Genomic DNA, 24,047 nt, shown 5'->3' on the forward strand with positions numbered 1-24,047 from the left:
CTACGCTCCAAAGAATAAAGACCCAACCTGTTCAACCTCTCTCTGTAGCCTAAGTGCTGAAACCCAGGCAACATTCTAGTAAATCTCCTCTGTACCCTCTCCATTTTGTCGACATCCTTCCTATAATTTAGTTCAGTTTAGTTCAGAGATACATCACGGAAACAGGCCCACTTCCATCAACTCTTTTAGTTTGTGTTTAATTTAGTTTACAGATATCTATGTGGGGATGAACAAGATGCTAAACTAATAGCAAAAAACAAATTCAATGGGACAGGCAGCAGCTTTAATTTAGTTTAGTTTAAAGATACAGTGCAGACACAGGCCCTTCAGCCCACCGAGTCCGCGCCGACCAGCGATCCCCGCACACTAACACTGTCCTACACACACGAAGGACAATTCACATTTACACCAAGCCACTTAACCTACAAACCTGTGGGTCTTTGGAGTGTGGGAGGAAACCGGAGCATTCGGAGAAAACCCAGGCAGGTCACGGGGAGCAGGTACAAACTCCGTACAGGCAGCACCTGTAGTCAGGATCGAACCCGGGCCACTGGCGATGTAAGGCAGCAATACTACCGCTGCACCCAGGGCCGTCCTTACAGCATTATGGGCCCCGGGCAAAGCAGTGTACTGGGGCCCCTACGACAACTCTCCTCCTCCCACCCTTCCCATCGCCCCCACCGTTACTCTCCCCACCCCCCTTTCCCTACCAGCCCCCCCCCCTGTTGTGCCGGCGAAAAGCACTTACCGAAAAGCACTTAGCGATGGACTTAGGGTGCTACATTGTTGCGAAAAGCACTTACAGATCGCTGTGAGAAGCACTTAGGGATGGAAAAGCAAAGCACTTAGGGAGCTAATTGTTGCGAAACAGATCGCTGTGAGAAGCACTTAGGGACCGAAAATGTTGCGAAAAAAGCACTTATTGAACCTACATTTTTAAAGTATTGATTGCAAGTCACTTAACATACACAGATCAGCATGGGGGCCCTATGCTCGTGGGGTCCCAGGCAAGTGCCCATCAGGCCCATGTGTTAAGACGGCCCTGGCTGCACCACTGTGCCACACATGTTGCTGAAGTTGAATGCAACGAAACGGTAGTTCTCCTCTCCCCAACAAGAAATCGGTTTTACATGATGTACATGGAGAAATCTTGTTTGATCATTTCAGTTTAGTTTATTGTCCCGTGTACTGAGGAGCGGTTAAAAGCTTTTGTTGCGTGCTATCCACTCAGCGGAATGACAATACATGATTACAATCGAGCCATTAACAGCATACAGATATATGATAAGGGAATAACGTTTAGTGCAAGGTAAAGCCAACAAAGTCTGATCAAGGGTAGTCCGAGGGTCACCAATGAGGCAGATAGTGGTGCGGGACTCTTCTCTGGTTGTGGTAGGATGATTCAGTAGCCTGGTAACAGCTGGGAAGAAACTGACCCTGAATCTTAATTTGGAAACGAGGAGAATCTTTGTTGCAGAGGGTTAAAATATTTGGAAATATCTGCCTCAGGGGGCTGTTGATGTTTAGTAACTGAGGATATGATTGAGATTAGCAGATTTTGGTGATTTGTGAATGGGTGGTAAAATTTAATTCAGATACAGGATCAGGGCGGCACGGTGGCGCAGCAGTAGAGTTGCTGCCTTACAGCGTTTTCAGCGCCGGAGACCCGGGTACGATCCCGACTACGGCCGTTGTCTGCACGGAGTTTGTACGTTCTCCCCGTGACCGCGTGGGTTTTCTCCGAGTTCTCTGGTTTCCTCCCACACTCCAAAGATGCACAGGTTTGCAGCTTAATTGGATTGTTGTATGTGTGAAATTATCCCTAGTGTTTATAGGATACCATTAATTTGCAGGATTGCTGGTCGGCGCGGTCTCAGTGGGCCGAAGGGCCTGTTTCCGCGCTGTATCTCTAAACTAAAAAAAACCACAACTAACCAGCCATGATTTTATGGCATTGCTCAAAGACTTAAGGGGCCACGTTTTTGCTTCTAGTTCTTATGTTCCTGTGAGCGGCAAATTTTTACGCAGGCCCATGTTCTTATCCGCAAACACGCTTTCCCTTGACGTCTTCTGTGTCCTTTCTAAGAATCATCAAGTATCTATTTGAAAGGTGCAATCAATTCTACATAAATTGTTATATGAGACACACACTTTATGTTGCAATAACATTTGGCATGAAAAAGTTCATCCTAATCTAGCTCTTATCTTGGGATCCTGACCTTACTGATTTATTTACCGTTGGAAGTAATTTATCTTCTCAAGGGGAACCACAAGGGTGTACAGTCCCCTATTACTTGAAGATGAATCACACGTTCTCTCTCAACACCTTTTTAACTAGACCTGCCTATGCATTATAAAGCTCGGAGCTATTCAAAATGCTCGACTGTATTTTAATGCCAACATAACAAATATCATGAAATCATTCATGAAATAATAATAGCCCATGAAATAGTTTTTGAATCCTGAAATAGTTGTTGGAGATATTAAATTTTTCGGCGACTTAACCTGCAGAAATGAACTCAAATCAAAGGAACCCCCCAGCTACCGTTTAGCCATCAGCTGGGAAACACTGCGATATTATTTGACGGAGCCTCTCATCTCTGGCGAAGATTGAGACAAAAAAGCTGGAGTAACTCAGCATCGCTGGAGAAAAGGAATAGGTGCCATTTCGGGTCGAGAGCCTTCTTCAGACTCGAAACGTCACCCATTCGTTTTGTCCAGAGATGCTGTGTGACCCGTTGAGTTACTCCAGCTCTTTTGTGTCTATCTTTGGTTTAAACCAGCATCTGCAGGTCCTTCCAACACCATTAATCCTCTGGCCTTCCTTAGAAACCATTTCTAAAATAGTGAAAAATATTGGGCAAAAATGATTGCCTAATCTCAATGATGTTGAACTGGATATTCTACTGAGAAAATGTGTAGGAAAGAATCGGGGTTCACAGTTTAAGAATAAGGTGTATGCCATTTAGGACTGAGATGAGAAAAAGCTTTTTCACCCAGAGAGTTGTGAATCTGTGCAATTCTCTGCCACAGAAGGCAGTGGAGGCCAATTCACTGGATGTTTTCAAGAGAGAGTTAGACTTAGTTCTCAGGGCTAAGGGAATCAAGGGATATGGGGTAAAAGCCGGAACGGGGTACTGATTTTGGACGATCAGCCATGATCATATTGAATGGCGGTGCTGGCTCGAAGGGCCGAATGGCCTACTCCTGCACCTATTATCTATGTTTCTATGTTTCTATGAACTGCAAACGCTGGTTTACTCTGAAGATAGACACAAAAAGTTGGAGTAACTCAGCAGGACAGGCAGCATCTCTGGAGACAAGGAATAGGTCTCATTTCAGGTCAGGTTTGAAGAAGAGCTTCGACCCGAAACGTCACCTATCCCTTTCCCCCAGGGATGCTGCCTGACCCGCTGAGTTATTCCAGCATTTTGTGCCCACTGCTTAGAAAAGATTACCTTCTCCACTCCCAGTATAATGTCATGGGTTCGCAAAATCAGAGCTTTTTTGTACAATTTTTAATTTTGTTGATCTGGATTTCGAAGTGTTGACATTATATTACCATTGAAGGTTAAGCAAGTTTTTAGGAATCGATTTTTTTTTTAAATAGACCCTCTAAAATTCACTAATCACCTCAGTTTTCATGCATGTCAAAATGCACCGAAATGAAGAGTAAAATTCGGGTAAATGGTGTCATTTGAGGCAAGGAAGAGAGAATTTGTCCTCTCTCTCTCTCTCTCTCTCTCTCTCTCTCTCTCTCTCTCTCTCTCTCTCTCTCTCTCTCTCTCTCTCTCTCTCTCTCTCTCTCTCTCTCTCTCTCTCTCTTCTCTCTCTCTCTCTCTCTCTCTCTCTCTCTCTCTCTCTCTCTCTCTCTCTCTCTCTCTCTCTCTCTCTCTCTCTCTCCTCCTCATCTCTCTCTCCTCCTCTCTCTCTCCTCTCTCTCTCTCTCTCCTCTCTCTCTCTCTCTCTCTCTCTCTCTCTCTCTCTCTCTCTCTCCTCTCTCTCTCTCTCTCCTCTCTCTCTCTCTCTCTCTCTCTCTCTCTCTCTCTCTCTCTCTCTCTCTCTCTCTCTCTGTGTCTCGCTCCAGTTGCCACTCACACCAAGGTCAGATTTCAATAAATGAATCGCAGATTTGAGGAAAATGTATCTTCTGTGCATTTTCTACAGGGCATTTGATGTCACCTCTCCTGTTACTTCTCTCACCTTCCAATATTTTTTAAATGTAATGAACCCCTGCAGTGCGCGCATGTTGGTAACACAGGATGTTTTATGTAATCTGCACATTTCCATCTGAAGCCTACATCTTCCAGGGTGTGATCAATGCAATTCTTTGTTCCGTTCCTCGAGGGTTCGAGGTGCCTCGTATTTCTGCACTCTGCAGCTTTAAGTTAAATATCTTTTTTTTGTTGAATAATTCCAGAAACTGCTGCCGCCCCTCCGCGACCCATCTCATCTGCTCCTCGCAAAGGTTCCACAAGAGGCCAAAACGACCCCGCTTCCGGGGAGCATGGGGCTTTTGAGTAATAGCATCCATCCCCAAACGGGGAGCAAGAGCGGAGCTGCGAAACAAACCTATCACTCCTTGAAAAACTGCCGCAGATACACCACAAACTTCATCCTTTCTCAGCGTGTTTGGGAACGGCAGCCATTCAGGCAACAAACTGCATATCAATAGAGACAATTCCTTACCCTTCATTAAAAATAAACCAGATCATCGTGCGTCTTTATCTTGCACTAAACGTTATTCCCTTTCTCCTGTGTCTGTACACTGTGGACTCCTCATTTGTAATCATGTGTTGTCTTTCCGCTGACTGGGTAGCACTGTACCTCGGTACACGTGACAATAAACTACACTAAACCAAACTGAACTATCATGGCATTATTGAGGTCCTGAATCTTGGGGAATATGTGCCCATTTCATTACAGAACATTTCTCTTTTCATGTGACTTGTTCTTCTTGTCATGGAGGGTCCCAGCGTGGGAGACCGCCGAGAACAAAGAGGGACCATCGGAGACGACATCGAACACCTTGTGACTTTGTCACTGCCCTCTACATGGTGGCTCTATACAGTGTTGTACTATAGGCAGCATCGGTTCACCAGGTTAATACCCGGGATGGCGGGACTGACGTATGGTGAAAGAATGGATCAACTGGGCCTACATTCACTGGAATTTAGAAAGATGAGTGGGGAGATCTTATAGAAACATATAAGATGTTTCTATAATGTTTCTATAAGCGATTGGACAGATTAGATGCAGGTAAAATGTTTCCCATGATGGGAGAGTCCAGAACCAGGGGTCACAGGTTAAGAATAAGGGCTAGGCCATTTAGGATTAAGATGAGGAAAATCCTTTTCACCCAGAGAGTTGTGAATCTGTGGAATTCCCTGCCACAGAAGGCAGTGGAGGCCAATTCACTGGATGTTTTTAATAGAGAATTAGAAATAGCTCTTAGAAATAACGGAATCAAGGGACATGGGGAGAAAGCAGGAACGGGATACTGATTTTGGATGATCAGTCATCCAATTCACTGGATGTTTTCAAGAGAGAGTTAGATATAGCTCTTAGGGCTAATGGAATCAAGGGGTATGGGGAGAAAGCAGGAACGGGGTACTGATTTTGGATGATCAGTCATGATCATATTGAATGGCCGTGCTGGCTCGAAGGGCCGAATGGCCTACTCGTGCACTTATTTTCTATGTTTCTATACATTGTGTGTGGTATGCAAAACAATAAAGTATCAATCAATCAATCCAGGGTGGGGCGGTGGCGCAGCGGTAGAATTGGTGCCTCACAGCGCCAGAAACCCAGGTTCGATCCTAACTACGGGTGTTGTCTGTATGTATTTTGTATGTTTTCCCCATGACCTGTGTGGGTTTTCTCCAGGAGCTCCAGTTTCTTCCCACACTCCAAAGCCCTGCAGGTTAATTGGCTTGGTAAAATTGAAAATTGTCCCTTGAGTGTGTAGGATAGTGTTAGTGTGCGGGGATCGCTGGTCGGAGCGGGCGGGCTCGGTGGGCCGAAGACCCTGTTTCCTCGCTGCATCTCGAAACTAAAAACCAAACTGTCTATCCTATTGCAAACGGAGTACAAAGCACATTTGCAAGAAGGATGCTACAAATGAATAATTTCATACTTCTCCTGCTACGATGAGGCCAACAGCGTTCGCTTGACATGGTGCGGTTGAGTCTGGTATCACAATCTGTAGTTATGCTGGATTAAGAACTGAAGGTGTCACTAGAGTGACACCACAATGCGTACACTTCCTCACCACTAAAAGCACCACCGATTCTGCTTGTTGGCCTACATCACTGAAAGGCCAAAGTTTCCAAACTGACTGCGGCTTATTTTCAACGGTCTGGGGCCACGGTGGCTATTTTTTGCGTTGATGGTGTAAACATTTCCTTTTTATTAGTGCTAATGGAGGTGGGTGTTTTTCTAACCATGAGAACTGAAATCGCCACCTGCAAAATGATGGATGAAGTGACTGACTATACAACGACCTATCAGGCATGGGAAGCTGCAGGCTAAGTGACCGGAGCAGAATTAGCCCATTCGGCCCATCGGGCCTACTTCGCCATTCAACCATGGCTGATCTATCTCTCTCTCTCAACCCTATTCTCCTGCCTTCCCCCCATAACCCCTGACACCCGCACTAATCAAGAATCTGTCAATCTGCGCCTTAAAAATATCCACTGACTTGGCCTCCACAGCCTTCTGTGGCAGTGAATTCAACACCCCAAAGAAATTCCTCCTCATCTCCTTTCCAAAGGTACGTCCTTTAATTCTGAGGCTGTGCCCTCTGGTCCTAGACTCTCCCACTAGTGGAAACATCCTCTCCACATCCACTCGATCCAGGCCTCATCTATCTTTCCCTCTCAACCCCATTCTCCTGCCTTCTCCCCAGAAACTTTGACACCATTGCTAATAACGAATCTGCCAATTTCTTTAAAAATACCCGTATGATAAATGAATGTAAAAATATTCATAGAGAGATATTATAATTTTGGTGGCTTCTCCGGTTTTGCATTCTGCCTGCCTGCAAGCATTGTTTGCAAGTATTGCACTTGCATTGTTTGCAGGTATTGCGTGCAGTTCTGGCCGCCCCCATTGCAAGAGGATTGGGGAGGCTTTGGAGAGGATGCAGAGGAGTTCCACTGGAATGCTGCCTGGTCTAGTAGGTATGTACGTATTGTCTATCAGCCATGATCACATTGAATGGCGGTGCTGGCTCGAAGGGCCGAACGGCCTCCTCCTGCACCTATTGTCTATTGTCTATTGTCTATTGTATGAGCTATCAGAAGGGGTTGGACAGACCTGGATTGTTTCCTCTGGAATTCTGGAGGCTGAGGGGAGACCTGATGGAAATATATAGAATTATGAGAGGCACGGATTGCGTAGACAATCGGAACCTTTCTGACAGGGCGGGAAATGCCAAAGACTAGAGAGCGTAGCTTTTAGGTGAAAGGGCCCCTGCTTTCTCACTCTATCCCCTCCCTCTTCCTAGTTCTCCCGCTAGTCTTATTGTCTCCGACTACGTTCTAGCTTTGTCCCGCCCCCCCCCCCCCCCCCCCGACATCAATCTGAAGAAGGGTCTCGACCCGATACGTCACCAATTCCTTCTCTCCAGAGATGCTGCCTGACCCGTTGAGTTACTCCAGCATTTTGTGTCTCCCTTCGATTTCAACCAGCATCTGCAGTTCTTTCCTACACAAAGTACAACGAGATGTGTGGGGCAAGTTTTTTAAAAATGAAAAAACGTTTCTAAATTTTATTGCTGAAGATGAGAGTGTATTTTTGTCCTATGGTCTGAAGCTGAACAATTAAATTCTTAGTCGCAGCAGCACAACAGATATGTAAACTAGTACTCTGTTGACACAATAATGAGCAACATAAAGTTCAGTATATATATATAAAAGAAAAATAAATTGGCAAAGACAAAAACATTGCCTCCCCCAAGTCTACCTCGTTCAGAGCTAAGATGGAGGTGGTCTGAAGAAGGGTCTCGACCCGATGCCTCACCCATTCCTTCTCTCCAGAGGTGCTGCCTGACCCGCTGGGTTACTCCAGCATTTTGTGGCCATCTTGAGTTTAATGGGCCTGATGGCTGCATTTGTTCTTCCAAAAAAAAATCAGATGCTAGAATTTTTTTTAAAAAAACACAATAAAATTGCTGATATACTTATTAGTAAGTCAGGCAGTATCTGAGAAGAGAGAAACAGAGTGCTGGAGTATCTCAGCGGGTCAGGCAGCATCTCTGGAGTACATGGACAGGCCGGTCGGGACCTTTCATGAGTCAAGGATCTAGACCCAAAACATAGTTTGCCTGAAGAAGGGTCTCGGCCCAAAAACGTTACCCATCCCTTCTCTCCAGAGATGCTGCCTGCCCCGCTGAGTTACTCCGGCATTTTGTGTCTATCTTCGATTTCGAAACCAGCATCTGCAGTTCGTTCCCACACAACATTAGCTTGTCCTCCAGGGATGCTGCCTGACACACTGAGTTACTCCCACACTTTGTGTTTTACCTAAGATACCAGCATCTGCAGTTCCTTGTGCCTCCATTTTAAACCAGTTGCCTGGAACTACATTGGAAGTGAGATTTATGTGGAGCCACAGCATGGGATTTTGGAGGGAAATTAAAAGGAAGGTCTGCACTATAAGTTATTAAAAACAGGGAGTAAAAACGAGACAAGCAAATAAAAAGGGGCTTCGTGGAGGAGTCACAGCAATAGACAATAGACAATAGGTGCAGGAGGAGGCCATTCGGCCCTTCGAGCCAGCACCGCCATTCAATGTGATCATGGCTGATCATTCTCAATCAGTACCCCATTCCTGCCTTCTCCCCTTACCCCCTGACTCCGCTATCCTTAAGAGCTCTATCTAGCTCTCTCTTGATTGCATTCAGAGAATTGACCTCCACTGCCCTCTGAGGCAGAGAATTCCACAGATTCACAACTCTCTGACTGAAAAAGTTTTTCCTCATCTCAGTTCTGAATGGCCTACCCCTTATTCTTAAACTGTGGCCCCTGGTTCTGGATTCCCCCAACATTGGTGAACTATCTTAAGATAGTTCAGGGTGAACTATCTTAAGAAAATTAGCAGCAATGTTGAATTCATTGATGTTTTGTGTCAGGACCCTTCTTCAGGCTGATTGCAGTGGGGAAGAAAACTGGAAGAATGGAGGGAGCAGGTCAAAATCAGACTGATGAAGGGTCTCGACCCAAAAACATCACCTATTCCTTCTCTCCAGAGATGCTGCCTGACCCGCTGGGTTACTCCAGCATTCTGTGTCTATCTTCGGTGTAAACCAGCACTTCACCACAGTGCCGCTCTATTTTAAAGCCGTTAACCCCACAAAAGATAGATATAAAATGCTGGAGCAACTCAGCGTGACAGGCAGCATCTCCGGAGAGAAGGAATGGGTGACGTCACCCGAAACGTCACCCATCGCTTCTCTCCAGAGATGCTGCCTGTCCCACTGAGTTGCTCCAGCGTCTTGTGTCTATCTTCAGTGTAAACCAGCATCTGCAGTTCCTTCCTACAACCCAAAGGTCTGATCCTCCAAGCATTGAAGAGAGAGCTGGATAGAGCTGTTAAGGATAGCGGAGTCAGGGGGTATGGGGAGAAGGCAGGAACGGGGTACTGATTGAAAATGATCAGCCATGATCACATTGAATGGCGGTGCTGGCTCGAAGGGCCGAATGGCCTCCTCCTGCACCTATTGTCTATTGTCCACACACAGACAGCACCCGAGGTCGGGATCGAACCCGGGTCATCTCTGGCGCTGTGAGGCAGCGCGCCACTACCAGCTGCGCCACCGTGCCGCACGTCTGTCGGAATTCAAGGACGGCGCGAGAGAGAGAAATCACTGCAGTTGCTCATTCATCCACCTGCCCCCCCCCCCCCCCCCCAGTGACCAACATGCATTCAGTGGCTGGCAATATTGCAGACTTTCTGCTGTAAACAGGCATCAATTCTGTTGCTGGCATCAGCTTGGTCAGATCTGCTTCTTGCCAGCTGAGGAATTGCACATAAATCTTTACAATTGAATTTCTGCAAATTTCCCAAACTTCTCTGAGGTTTTCTTGGCCCATTTTCTGGCAACAGCTGACCCGCAACTTGGAAGCGGAGTAGAGATATTTGGAGCCCGTACAGATTCCTTGCATAGAGCTGCGCATGGCGTTTGTCAAAGAAGAGTTAAGATCTCTCTGAGAATTGGACCCCACTCAGTGAAATCCCACCTTTGTTCACAGAGCTGAGGCACTGCCCTTCCATCTCTCCCGCCAACCTACAATGAAATTGTGGGGTTAACATGTGTAGGAAGGAACTGCAGGTGCCGGTTTACACCGAAGATAGACGCATAATGCTGGAGTAACTCAGCGGGACAGGCAGCGTCCCTGGAGAAGAGGAACGGGGTGACGTCACCCATTCCTTCTCCCCAGAGATGCTGCCTGTCCCACTGAGTCACTCCAGCATTGCGTCTCTGTCGTTTGTGGGGTTAACAGCTTTAAAGCAGGGTGGCACCATGGCGGAGCTGGTAACTGGTAGAGCTGCTGCCTCACAGCGCCAGAGACCCAGGGTTCGATCCTGACCTCGGGCGCTGTCCGTGTGGAGTTTGCATGAAGAACTGGAGATGGAGCCACACAGTGTGGAAACAGGTCCTTTCGCCCAACTTTCCCGCACCAACCAACGTGCCCCATCTACACCGGTCCCACCTGCCCGCGTTTGGCCCATATCCCTCAAAGTCCTGCCCTGTCCATGTACCTGGCTAAATGTTTCTTAATCGTTGTGATAGTGCCTGCCTCAACTACCTCCTCCGGCAGCTTGTTCCATACGCCCACCACCATTTGCGTGAAAAGGTAACCCCTCAGATTCCTAATAAATCTTTCCCCCTTCACCTTAAAACCTATGTCCTCGGGTTCTCGATTCCCCTAGTCTGGGCACAAGACTCTTGCGTCTATTCCTCTCATGATTTTATAAACTGGGGAGCAGACACTTTAAAAATGCCGCCAAAACATGGTGCCTCTTGCATGCGGGATCAGTGGACTCTGTACATGGGGACTTGCTGGGGTACGCGATACTGTACTGGACTGTCGGTCAGGAAATTATTTGACTGTGCTTTTGCATCCCATCAAACCTTGTCACTTGCAACAATTACAGAAAGGAGTGAGCTCATAATGTCAGAAGTGATGGGAGCAGAATTAGGCCATTCGGCCCATCAAGTCTACTTCACCATTTAATCATGGCTGACCTATCTCTCCCTCCCAACCCCATTCTCCTGCCTTCTCCCCATAACTCCTGACACGCGCACTAATCAAGAATCCATCTATCTCTGCCTTAAAATTCTCCATTGACTTGGCCTCCACAGCCTTCTGTGGCAAGATTCTCCACCCTCTGACTAAAGAAATTCCTCCTCATCTCCGTCCTTTAATTCTGAGGCTGTGACCTCTAGCCCTAGACTCTCCCACCAGTGGAAACATCCTCGTAGAGAGTCATAGAGGGACGGAAGTAGTGGGTGGGGCGATGGTTCTGGTTCAATTATCCTATTTGACTGAGGAACATCCAAATCATCAGCTCAGATCACGCACAGAGTGAAGGATAAATCAGGGAAGTATAGATCAGTTAGCCTTAATGTCACTTCTCCGATCCATAATTCAATATAAAATTTGTGAGCATTTGGAGATGCACGAGTATGATCAAGGGGAACTCAAATAGATCTGTTGCAGGGAAGTTGTACTTGGCAAATGTAATAGTGTTTCTTTGAAGCATTAGCCAATTATATAGATGAGGAGAATGCAGTAGATTTAGTGAGAATGGATTTTCAGAAAGCATTTGATAGAAGTCTCCATAGAGTTAGTGTAAAAATTCAAGGTTATGGCACAAAAGGAAATGTAACAGTGTGGATTGAAAGTAATTTCAGACAGGAGGCATGATGTTAAGATCAACTGGGGATAGGTTAGATGAGGATTATTAACGTGTGTCAGCGGTTATCGGGAGAAGGCAGGAGAATGGGGTTAGGAGGGAGAGATAGATCAGCCATGATTGAATGGTGGTGTAGACTCGATGGGACGAATGGCCTAATTCTGCTCATATCACTTGTGACCTTATGACCTTATGAGTACTTAGAGTCATCGTGCTGTACAGCGTAGAAACAGGTACTTCGGTCCAACTTTCCCACACAGGCCAACATGTCCCATCTACACTAGTCCCACCTGCCTGCGTTTGGCCCATATCCCTCTGGTGCTGGAATCTTGCACAGAACACAAATCTTGCTGGAGTAACTCAGCAAGTCAGGCAGCATCTCTGGTGGACGTGTATAGGCGATGTTTCGAGCCAGTACTCTTCATCAGTCTGAAGAAAGCTCCCGACCGAAACGTCTTCTATTCATGTCTTCCAAAGATGCTGCTTAACTCGCTGAGTTACTCCAGCACTTTGTGTTCTACAGAGGTGTGGGAGATCTGAGATGAATTCATTTTACTCTGTAATTGCTCACGTAATGTAATGAAGCCATGAACCACTTATTTAAAGTGGAAAGGTAATGTATCTACTCACAGCAACGACTGTTCTACCTGAGAACATTGAAGAAGTCTGGTCTACCCCAACAGCTGCTGACGAAATTCTACCGCTGCACCATAGAGAGCATCCTAACACATGGCATCCCTGTGTGGTACCTCAGCTGCACGGAGGCAGAGAGGAAAACTCTTCAGCGGGTAGTCCATAGAGCTCAGAGGACCATCGGAACACAGCTACCAGCCTTGGAGGGCATCTACAACACACGATGCCTCAGAAAAGCCACCAGCATCCACAAAGACTCTTCAAACCCCTGCAACAGTCTGTTCGAACTTCTACCATCGGGCAGACGATACAAGGCCTTCTACGCCCGCACCTCCAGACTCAGGAACAGCTTCATCCCCAGGGCCATGGCTGCTATGAACCGGTCCTGCTGAGCCGGATGGTCACATCGCACAGTGAACCGGCACAGATCTACTTGCACTTTATTCTGTTTTAAAACTGTTGTAATTTGTTTCATTGGGTTGTTTAAATTAGTACTGACTAGCTAATTAATTTATTGCATCGTATGGGAGGCGCATTCCCAATCTCGTTGTACCCCTGTACAATGACGATAAAGATGTATTGTATTGTATTGTATGTGTATTGTTTAGTTTAGTTTAGTTTAGAGATACAGCATGGAAACAGGCCCTTCGTCCCACCGAGTCCGTGCCGACCAGCGATAATCCCGCACACTAACACTATCCTACACACACCAGGGGCAATTTACAATCATACCAAGCCAATTAACCTACAAACCTGCACGTCTTTGGAATGTGGGAGGAAACCAGGGCACCCGGAAAAATCCCACGTGGGTCACATACAGGGAGAACGCACAGACCCCGTACAGATATCAACGGTAGTCAGGATCGAACCGGAATCTCTGGCTCTGAAAGGCAGCAATTCTGCCACTGCGCCACCGTGCCGCCCCAGTCGCTGGGCATGGAATAATTAAAGTGTTAGGATCCCCACGATGACAAGCACAATGTTTCTGTTCATTAGTTTGACACTGGACTAGAAATTTACAGGCCAGAATTTTCCGGCTTGCGTGTTGTTGGAGGGTACAAGGAACGGCAGATGCTGGAATCTCGAGCAAGGAGGTGAACCTTCTTTCAGGATGGGGATGGGGAGGAATGTCTTTAGTCAGCGGGTGGTGAATCTGTGGAATTCTTTGCCACAGAAGGCTGTGGAGGCCAAGTCAGTGGATATTATTATGGCAGAGATAGATAGATTCTTGATTAGTACGGGTGTCAGGGGTTATGGGGAGAAGGCAGGAGAATGGGGTTAGGAGGGAGAGATAGATCAGCCATGATTGAATGGCAAAGTAGACTTGATGGGCCGAATGGCCTAATTCTGCTCCTATTATTTATGACTTCTCTCCTTTCTGTGAATGTTCAAGTGAAACGGTTCAATGGTGCTTTTATTGTCAACTGCACAAATTATTTTCATGTTATCTGTTGCTTGATGCCAAAAACCATTTGGTGCCATTACATTTAAGTCCCTTATTTTGCTTTCTAATAGGTCACATATACCATTAGCAAATTACTTTTCATGGCAGTAATAGTTATAGACTTTATGAAGATAGGCACAAAGTGCTGAAGTAACTCAGCGGGACAGGCAGCTTCTCTGGAGAGAAGGAATGGGTGACGTTTCTTCTGAAGAAGAGTCTCGATCCGAAACGTCACCCATTCCTATCCAGAGATGCTGTCTGTCCCGCCGAGTTACTCCAGCACTTTGCGTCTATCTCCGGTTTAAACCAGCATCTGCAGTTCCTTCCCACATATAGACTTCACGAACCTCAACAGAGTAGTAAGAAATTGCAGATGCAGGAATCTGGAGCAAAACCCAAAGTGCTGGAGGAACTCAGCAGCTCAGGCAGCATCTGTGGAGAGAATGGAATCAATGGAAGGGTCCTGACCCAAAACGTCATCTGTCCACTTCCTCCATAGATGCTGCCTGACCTGCTGAGTTCTTCCAGCACTTTGTGTTTTCCAGTGGAAATACTCTGTTCAATCATTCCTTCTCATATCCATGGATCTAGACTTTCTCAACAAGTGCTGACAGCTGCACTGGGAATTATTCGTTATTTTTCTCAGAAGCTGCCGACCCCCAGGACCTTTGAGCAGCTCCTCACGATCCCCCGATCGAAGTTCCAGATATCCTCTGAGATGCTCGTTAGATTCCTCTTGCAACGTAGAGATTAACCTGTTGCAAGTGCATCCATTCTGTTGGAGAAAAGCCATCTGCATGGGCCCAGTGTAGTTCAGAGTAGCACTGCGGAGAACGGCCCTTATTGCCACTGTAATCCATTTGATTTAAGAAAACACGTCTTAGTGAGATTTAAACTACGGAAGGGTTTTTCACATTTGAAAGTCAGGTCTCATTGCATTCTTTAAAGGAAAACATGGATAAATATTTGAACCGAAGCAAGACGTGGAACCCTGGCTGCAGTTAGACAACGGCTTTGCATAACTCTGCCTGTGGCGGCACGGTGGCACGACGGTAGAGTTGCTGCCCTACAGCGCCAGAGACCTGGGTTCGATCCTGACCACAGGTGCTGTCTTGTACGTCCTCAAGGTGACCGCGTGGACTTTCACCAGGTGTGTCGGTTTCCTCTCACGCTCCAAAGACGTACAGGTTTGTAGGCTAATTGGCTTTGGTAAAATTGTAAATTGTCCCTAGTGTGTAGGATAGTGTTAGGAAAATAACAGCGGAAGATGGTTCAAATTGAAGGTAGACACAAAATGCTGGAGTAACTCAGCGGGTCAGGCAGCATCTCAGGAGAGAAGGAATGGGTGACGTTTCGGGTCGAGACCCTTCTTCGGACTGATATCAGGGGAGGGGGGCGGGACAAAGATAGGATGTAGTAGAGGACAGGAAGACAGTGGGAGAACTGGGAAGGGGAGGGGAAAGTGAGGGACAGAGGAGCTATCTGGAGTTGGAGAAGTCAATGTTCATATAGTCAGTGTTAATGTACAGGGATTGTTGGTCGGCACGGACTTGGTGGGCCGAAGGGCCTGTTTCCGTGCTGTATCTCTAAACTAAGCTAAACTAAACTTGTTGGCCCCGTCAAATGGGATGAAGTGCATACTCTTACACTATAAATTAATTTTAATTTAGGTTAGTTTAGAAATACAGTGCAGAAACAGGCCCTTCGGCCCACCGAGTCTGTGCCAACCCTGTACACTGGCCCTATCCTACACATAGAGCCAATTTACACATTTTTTGTACCAAAGCAAATTAACCTACAAACCTGCACATCTTTGGAGTGTGTGGGGAAACCAGAGCGCCCAGAGAAAACCCACGCGGTCACGTGGAGAGAACGTTCAAACTACGTACAGACAGCGCCCATAGTCAGGATCGAACCTGGGTCTCAGGCGCTGTAAGGCAGCAACTCTACCGCTGCGCCACCGTGCCACCCTCTTGTGATACAATGATTTTGCGGGATGAAGTGCAAACCGTCACACTTTAAATTGATTTTAATTTCGTTTAGTTTGGAGATACAGCACAGAAACAGGCCCTATGGCCCACCGAGTCAGCGCCGACCAGCGATCCCCGCACACTAACACAATCCTACACACACTAGGGACAATTCACACTCTGTGACTCTGTGTGGTTTAGTTTGACCTCTACTTATTGATCAAGTGTGTCACAGCGGGAGATCACTTTACTGAGAAACTCTGCTGAAGTTATTGGCCAGAGATTCCCTGACAACTCACAGCGGCCAGTGTCATAGTTCATCAGACGTCAGCAGCAATTGGGAGTTTTGGAAGTAAATGATCGCAGTGCTTGCTTGCTGTTTGGCTTCCATTGTGTTGTGCGTTTAGCTCGGATATTATAACCAAGATTTGTGATGATCTTATGGAAATCCTTTCATTGAGACTGAGATTGATAACAACAATTGAAATCAAGCAGTCTCAATGCCATCTTGATCATGTGTAGGTAGTTACTGCTGATGCCGGTTTACAGCGAAAATAGACACAGAATGCTGGAGCAACTCTGGAGAGAAGGAATGGGTGATTTTTTAGAGATACAGGGCAGAAACAGGCCCTTCGGCCCAACGGGTCCGCGCCGCCCAGCGATCCCCGCACATTAACACTATCCTACACCGACTAGGGACAATTTTTTAAAAACATTTGCCCAACCAATTAACCTACAAACCTGTACGTCTTTTCGAGTGTGGGAGGAAACCGAAAATCTCGGAGAAAACCCACACAGGTCATGGGGAGAACGTACAAACTCCGTACAATACGGCACCCGTAGTCAGGATCGAACCTGAGTCTCCGGCGCTGCATTCGCTGTAAGGCAGCAACTCTACCGCTGCGCCACCGTGCCGCCCGTGACGTTTCAATGAGGTCCCCCCTCATTCTTCTAAACTCCAGCGAATATAGGCCCAGTGCCGTCAAACGTTCATCGATTGATTTCAATTGAGCAATGTATAACAGAGGTTGCCATTTTGCTATTGCTCATTTAGCCAAGGTGAATGTCCACCAGTTGCTCGCGATGGTTCTGTGGAGATCTTTCATTGTTCCGTGTCGGAAGGAACTGCAGATGCTGGTTTAAACCGAAGGTGGACACAATAAGCTGGAGTAACTCAGCGGGAAGGACAGCATCTCTGGAGAAAAGGAATCGGTGAAGTTTTGGGTCGAGACCCTTCTTCAGACTGAGAGTCTGGGGAGAGGGAGACACAGCGATGTGGAAGGGGAAGGTGTGAAAACGAGAGATCAAAGGGGAAGGAGGTCAAGGAAGGTGGAAGGTGACAACGAGGCATTCAAAGTAAAATGTAATCGTGGGATGAACAATAATTTCTGGCCATGTTCGCAATGTCACGTTTCCTGATAGAATAATTAAAATAAAAATCATGAAGTTTTTCCAAGTTGTAAATCTGAGTGCTTCCAATATTGACAGATGGAGAAAATGGCAGCTGTCCCTGGCTATCAATTATTTTGTAAAACACATTTGAGATTTATTTTAACTTGTGCAATACTTGATGCAGCTGTACAAGTCGTTGGTGAAAGCACACTTAAAGTAGTTCTGTGTGCGTTTCAGTGGTAGTAAAGAGGTCGATAGGTTGGAAAGGGTGGAAAGGTCTTTTTTTTGTGCAGGAAGGAACTGCAGATGCTGGTCTACAGATAGACACAAAATGCTGGAGTAACTCAGCGGGTCGGGCAGCATCTCCAGAGAAAAGGAATAGGTGACGTTTCTGATTGAAATCCTTCTTCAAACTGCTCTGGAAGAGGTGATAATGAAGGGATATATCAAGTCAAGTCAAGTCAACTTTATTTGTCACATACATATACAAGATGAGCAGTGAAATGAAAGTGGCAACGCCTGCGGATTGTGCTAAACTACAAAACAGAATAGAATTTATTTTTTAACGCAAAAAATAAATTAATACAGTAAATTAAATTAGTCCCTGGTGATATGAGAGTTAACAGTCCTGATGGTCTGTGGGAAGAAACTCCGTCTCATCCTCTCTGTTTTCAATATATATATTCATATACACCCTGTATAGACAACCATCGATCGCCCAACCACACTAGTTCTATGTGGAAAGCAGGGAACTGCAGGCAGAAAGAAAGGACACAATAGTGCTGGAGTAACTCAGCAGGTCTGGTAACATCTCGGAAGAACATGCATGAAAGGACACAAAGTCTGAAGAAGGGTCTCAACCCAAAACGTCACCTATCCGTGTTCTCCAGAGATTCTGCCTGACCTGTTGAGTCACCCCAGCACTTTTTGTCCATTTGCACACAATTTCTACGTTATCCCACTTTTGTATCCACAGCCGACACCAGGGACATTTTGCGGAGGCAAACTAACCTACCGACCCACACGCCTTTGGGATGTGGGAGGAAATGGCGCCACCTGGAGGAAACCAACATGCAGACAGGGGGAAGCGTGGAAACTCCACACAGACAGTGGTCGAGGTCAGGATCGAACCCGGGTCTCTGGTGCTGTGAGGCAGCAGCTCCACCAGCTGCTCCACTGGGCTGCCCTTCGATGGGGTTGAGAGTGGGTGGTGGGGAGTCACGACATGGCCAGACTGAGTATAATCTGCAAGTGTTTCTTCTACAGATGTACCATAGAGAGCATTTCATCGGGATGCATCACGGCGCTATTTTGGAACGGCTCCGTCCAAGACCGCAAGAAACTGCAGAGAATCGTGGACGCAGCCCAGACCATCGCACAAACCAACCTCCCTTCCATTGACTCCATCTACGCCTCATGCTGCCTCGGCAAGGCCAGCGGCATAATCAAGGACCAGTCTCACCCTGGCCACTCCCTCTTCTCCCCTCTCCCATCGGGCACCAGGTATAGAAGTGTGAAAAGGCGCACCTCCACATTCAGGGACAGTTTCTTCCCAGCTGTTATCAGGCAACTGAACCATCCTATCAACAACTAGTGAGCAGTCCTGAGCTACCATCTACTTCATTGGAAACCCTCGGACTGTCCTTAATTGGACATTACTGGACTTCATCTTACACTAAATGTTATTCCCTTTAATTCTGTATCTGTACATCGGAATTTTGTCTTTTCTGTATTAACTTTAATTTGTATGCTGTAACTGTAATTCTATTTTTGCACAATCTGCAGCCATTGCCACTTTCATTTCAATGCACATCGTGTATGTATACATGACAAATAAACTTGACTTGACTTGACTTGACTTCAAGATTCAAGATTCAAGGTATCTTTATTTGTCATCCAAAAAAAGATTTTTTTGGACGAAATTCAGTCACCCACAGTCCAACGATAAAAGCATTAAAATAGGCAAATTACACAACCCCAAAAACACACAAAAAAAGAAACATCCATCACAGTGAGTCTCCTCCAGTCCTCTCTCCTCACTGTGATGGAAGGCCACAATGTCTTTTCCCTTCCCCTGCCGTCTTCTCCCGCGGTCAGGTTGTTGTGGTTGCAGGCCGTGCCGGACGGTCCGCAGCGGGCTGACCCAAGCCCCGCGATCCGGGGCGTGCAAACACGCTGCCGCTGTTGCTGCACGTCGGGGCGGTCGTGGCTCCCGACATTGAAGCCCCCGCCCAGCACTGACCTCCCCACCATCAAAGGGATTTATCGAAGTCACTGCCTCAAAAAAGCAGCCAGCATCATCAGAGACCCCCACCACCCTGGCCACGCTCTCATTTCACCCCTGCCATCGTGAAGAAGGTACAGGAGCCTGAAAACTGTCACGTCCAGGTTCAGGAACAGCTTCTTCCCTACAGCCATCAGGCTATTAAACACCACAATATCCTTCCTTTGTCCCGCCCCCCTGACATCAGTCTGAAGAAGGGTCTCGACCCGAAACGTCACCCATTCCTTCTCTCCCGAGATGCTGCCTGACCTGCTGAGTTACTCCAGCATTTTGTGAATAAATACCTTCGATTTGTACCAGCATCTGCAGTTATTTTCTTATACTTATTAAACACCACAACCTCAAATAGGCTCCGAACTATTATTATTATTATTATTATTATTATTATTATTATTATTATTATTATTATTATTATTATTATTATTATTATTATTATTATTATTATTATTATTATTATTATTATTATTATTATTATTATTATCATTATTATTATTATTATTATTATTATTATTATTATTATTATTATTATTATTATTATTATTATTATTATTATTATTATTATTATTATTATTATTATTATTATTATTGTTTACAGTGTACTATGTATACATATTCTGTTGTGATGCAGCAAGTAAGAATGCCATTGTTATATCTGGGACATCTGACAATAAAACACTCTTGACTCTTGGGTGTCTCGATTGTAATCATGTCTAGTCTTTCTGCTGACTACTTAACACACAACACAAGCTTTCTACCTCGGTACACGTAGCTGTAAACTAAACTGAACTAAAGTGTGTGAAGAAGGGTCTCGATCCGAAACGTCACCCATTCCTTCCCTCCAGGGATGCTGCCTGACCCGCTGAGTTACTCCAGCATTCCCTGTCTATGTTTGGTGTAAACCAGCCCATCTGCAGTTCCTTCCCGCACTTAAAAAGTGAGAAGCAAATCCCAACACAGTTTTCCATTTCCAATCCGTCCAAGATTAAATCATCGATTTACTCGAATCACCAACTCGTCTGCAGACGAGTCAGGTCTGACACTTTGCAGCGATATTCCTCGAGCTGTTCCATTGCAGACAGCTGATGTTGTTACAAAATTGAATCAAACACTAAAGTGAAATAGCCTTCAGCTGTCTCGGTGCAATTAAAGCTCCAGCTGAAAGTTTGAGTGATTTACTGTAATCATCTCCGAGTGGTTTCTGATGGCTGGCAACGTACAAGATCTTGATAGACACAAAAAGATGGAGTAACTCAGCGGGACAGGCAGCATCTCTGGAGAGAAGGAACGGGTGACGTTTCGGGTCGAGACCCTTCCTCAGACTGAGAGACCCTTCCTCAGACTGAGAGTCAGGGGAAAGGGAAACGAGATATATAGACGGTGATGTAGAGAGATATAGAACATGGTGGGGTGGCACGGTGGCGCAGTGATAGAGTTGCTGCCTCACAGTGCCAGAGACCCGGGTTCGATCCTGACCACGGGTGCTGTCTGTAGGGAGTTTGTACGTTCTCCCCGTGACTTGCGTGGGTTTTCTCCGAGATCGGTTTCCTCCCACACTCCAAAGACGTGCAGGTTTGTAGGTTAATTGGCTTGGTATGAATGTAAAATTGTCTGACTGTCCGCCTGATTAAATGTTATCTCTGTTTGCTTGGTTGACACGTTCTCTTGGATAACAATGATCTATTCTACATTTTCCTTGAACTACATCCCCTTTGTCTCATTTTTCACGCCTTACACTTCCTTATGTCAGTGTCTCACTCTCACCTGTCTCTCAGTCTGAAGAAGGGTCTCGACCCGAAACGTCACCCATTCCTTCTCTCCAGACATGCTGCCTGTCCCGCTGAGTTACTCCATCATTTTGTGTTCCATCTTCAGTCTGCTAACTCTTCTCTCCTTAACTGTCAACTTTTTCCTTCTTTTCTTCTATTACCTTTGAAACTTACTCCACCAATCTGCCGACCAACCCCCCCATCACCTGTATCCACCTATCACTTAGGGGAAAAAAACTGCAGATGCTGGTTTAAATTGACGATAGACACAAAATGCTGGAGTAACCCAGCGGAACAGGCAGCATCTCTGGAGAGAAGGAATGGGTGACGTTTTGGGTCGAGACCCTTCTTCAGTCTGATGTGCGCAGACCTGTGAATAAAGAGGCATGTATTGTAAGGGGGTCGGTCTGCTTGTGGAAACTATATTTCGATCCTAAAGATGAGAGGAAATGTTTGAGTAAAAAAACCAGCGACAGATTTAATCAGTTGTTCAGACATTGTTTTAGCTAAGAACGATCTTTTTTGTGAAGATAAATTTTTAGTTTAGTTTAGCGTTTACTTTATTTTGGAGATACAGGGCGGAAACAGGCAATTTGGCCCACCAATTCCACCTCTTCCCAGTTTTCTCCCCCTCACGCCATCCCTACTACGATCAGTCTGAAGAAGGGTCCCGACCCGAAACGTTGCCTGTTCATTCCCTCCGCCGATGCTGAATGTTCCAAGAAACCAACTCCTTTGAAATTTCCTTTCTCTCGTCTTAAAATGATGCCCTCCAGTCTTTGATATTCTACCACGGGGGAAAAAAAGGTTCTGACTGTCTTTCCTTTTTTTAAATTAAAAAAAAAAAATTAAATTAAAAAAAAATTTTTTAAAATAAAAAAAATTCTATTTTTATTTTGATTTTCCAGTTCCATACATTCCGCAATGATACACATTCTCATTCACCTTAAACCCTCCTTAGTTAACAAATACTGCATATCCCAAAATAAAGCATACCACAGGTATTGGAAGCACTACAAGGATGGGTAATGCCTAGTCAAACCGCATGTCAAAAACCTCGGCATGATATTTGACTCTGCATTAAAATTTGACAAGCAAGTCAACGCTGTGGTAAAAGCCAGCTTCTTCCAACTTCGACCATAGCTAAAATCAAACCTTTCCTCCAATTCGACGACACAGAAAAAATAATTCACGCTTTCATTTCCTCCCGCCTAGACTACTGCAACTCCCTATACACTGGGATCAGCCAATCTTCCCTGTCCCGCCTGCAACTGGTCCAAAACGCCGCAGCGAGACTCCTGACGGGTACCCGTAAAAGGGACCACATCACCCCGATTCTGGCCTCTCTCCACTGGCTCCCTGTACGGTACAGAATCAACTTCAAGCTCCTCCTATTCACGTATAAAGCCCTAAATGGACACTCCCCCCCCTACATCAAAAATCTTCTAACCCCCCTCTCTAACTCCAGATCCCTCAGGTCGGCCGACTTGGGGCTACTCACTATCCCGCGGTCTAGGCTTAAGCTCAGGGGTGACCGCGCTTTTGCGGTTGCAGCTCTTAGACTGTGGAACAGCATCCCTCTCCCCATCAGAACTGCCCCCTCCATCGACTCCTTTAAGTCCAGGCTCAAAACCTATTTCTACTCCCTAGTGTTTGAGGCTCATTGAGGAGGCGCTGTGAACTGTTTGCGTGCTACTGTATGTTTCATTTTTTTTCCATTGGAACCTAATCAGATGTACAGCACTTTGGTCAACGTGGGTTGTTTTTAAATGTGCTATACAAATAAAATTGACTTGACTTGACTTGACTTATGTACAAATATTAGCATATGTACAAATAATAATAAACGACAAACTGGTTATAGAATAGCTTCAATTTTTACATTTTTTAAGAAAAGATAAAGGTGAAAAGAGACTGAAAAAAAGGACTATAAACTAATAGAGAGAAAGCAAAGAAAAAAGAGAATCACAAATATAAAGATTATGGGGATAGATCCGGGAGTTAGTGAGTATAGTTGTACATCCAACCCTAAACTCAAGTTTTAACTTTAGTTTTAAATTTTAGTTTTGTGACAAACCCATTTACTTTTTTAAAAAATCAATAAATGGAGACCATATTTAAAAAAAAGATCTGGTTTGTCAATTAAGGCAAACCTTATTTTTTCCAAATGCAAGGTCTGTCTTTCCCGTCTATGCCTCTCATCCTTTCATGTACTTCTTGCAGGTCTCCCCTCAATCTCCAAAGCTCCAAAGGAAAGAAAATCGAAATGTGTCCAGCCTCTCCTTACAGCTAATACCCTCTAATCCACACACACCTCGATCCGTGACCATATCACCCCCGTCCTTTATAAACTCCACTGGCTCCCCATCCCCCAGAGAATCCAGTACAAAATCCTCCTCATAACCTACAAAGCCCTCCATAACCTGGCCCCATCCTACCTGACCGACCTCCTCCACAGGCACACTCCCACCTGCACCCTCCGCTCTGCCGCTGCCAATCTCCTATCCCCCCACATCCGGACTAAACTCAGATCCTGGGGGGACAGGGCTTTCTCCATCGCTGCTCCCACCCTATGGAACTCACTACCCCAAACCGTTAGAGACTCCCCCACACTCACCACATTCAAAACATCGCTG

Source organism: Rhinoraja longicauda, chromosome 6 (assembly GCF_053455715.1).
Source record: "Rhinoraja longicauda isolate Sanriku21f chromosome 6, sRhiLon1.1, whole genome shotgun sequence".
Taxonomy (NCBI): Eukaryota; Metazoa; Chordata; class Chondrichthyes; order Rajiformes; family Arhynchobatidae; genus Rhinoraja; species Rhinoraja longicauda.